Consider the following 1,013-nt stretch of genomic DNA (forward strand, 5'->3'; position numbering starts at 1 on the left):
GTACACAGCATTGTATGAGATCTTCAGTTTCTTGGCAATTTCTCACATGGACTAGCCTTCATTTCTCAGAACAAGAATAGACTGACAAGTTTCAGATGAAAGGTCATTGTTTCTGCCCATTTTGAGCCTGTAATCAAGCCCACAAATGCTGATGCTCCAGATACTCAACTAGTCTAAAGGCGGCCAGTTTTATTGCTTCTTTAATCAGCACAGTTTCCAGCTGTGCTAACATAATTGCAAAAGGGTTTTCTAATTATCAATTAGAGTTGCTGAGTATTTGCAGGGTTCTTGATTATAGAACAGATTGCAGCTGGTGATGCTATCTGGCGCCCAACCGGGCTTATCTGTGTGTAGGGTATGGATATCACGTAAGAGTGAGGGGTCCAGAATGTGACAGCAGGGCACCCAGCAGCGCGCCTCAGGCCCGTATCCCTCCCAGTCCACCAGGTACTGCCAGCTTCGACCCCGATGGCGCATGTTCTGAAGCTGCTGGATGGTGTATGCAGGATGGTCATCGATGATCCGAGAGGTTGGAGGAGCTGCTGCAGGAGAAGACGGGGCTGGAGCAGCCAGGTTTAATCAGGGATACATGGAAGGTAGGGTGAAACCTGGGAGTTTCAGGCACACAACAGAGGGGTTAATGACACGGTCAATTGCAAAGGTACCAATGCATTGGGGGGAAGTTTCTTTGATGCTACCTTCAATGGGAGCCATACCTTTTGACTTGGGGTGTAGACTGGAGCCGAGGCCCGGCAACGGTTGGCTTGGGACTAGGTCCTGTCGGAGGCATGAAGGGCAGCCTGGGGCTTCCTCCAGGTACGATGACATGTGGTCCTGGACAGAGGGAACAGCAACCTCGACCTCTTGGGAGGGGAACAAGGAGGGTTGGTAACCCAGAGCACACTCGAAAGGTGACATACCTGACAAAGCATTGGTGAGGGTGTTGTGGGCATAGTCCACAGGTACATTACCCAAGATGACATAGCAGTCAGACGTCCTTTGTCCTTGTCTTG

This window comes from Oncorhynchus tshawytscha, linkage group LG14 (genome assembly GCF_018296145.1).
Source record: "Oncorhynchus tshawytscha isolate Ot180627B linkage group LG14, Otsh_v2.0, whole genome shotgun sequence".
NCBI lineage: Eukaryota > Metazoa > Chordata > Actinopteri > Salmoniformes > Salmonidae > Oncorhynchus > Oncorhynchus tshawytscha.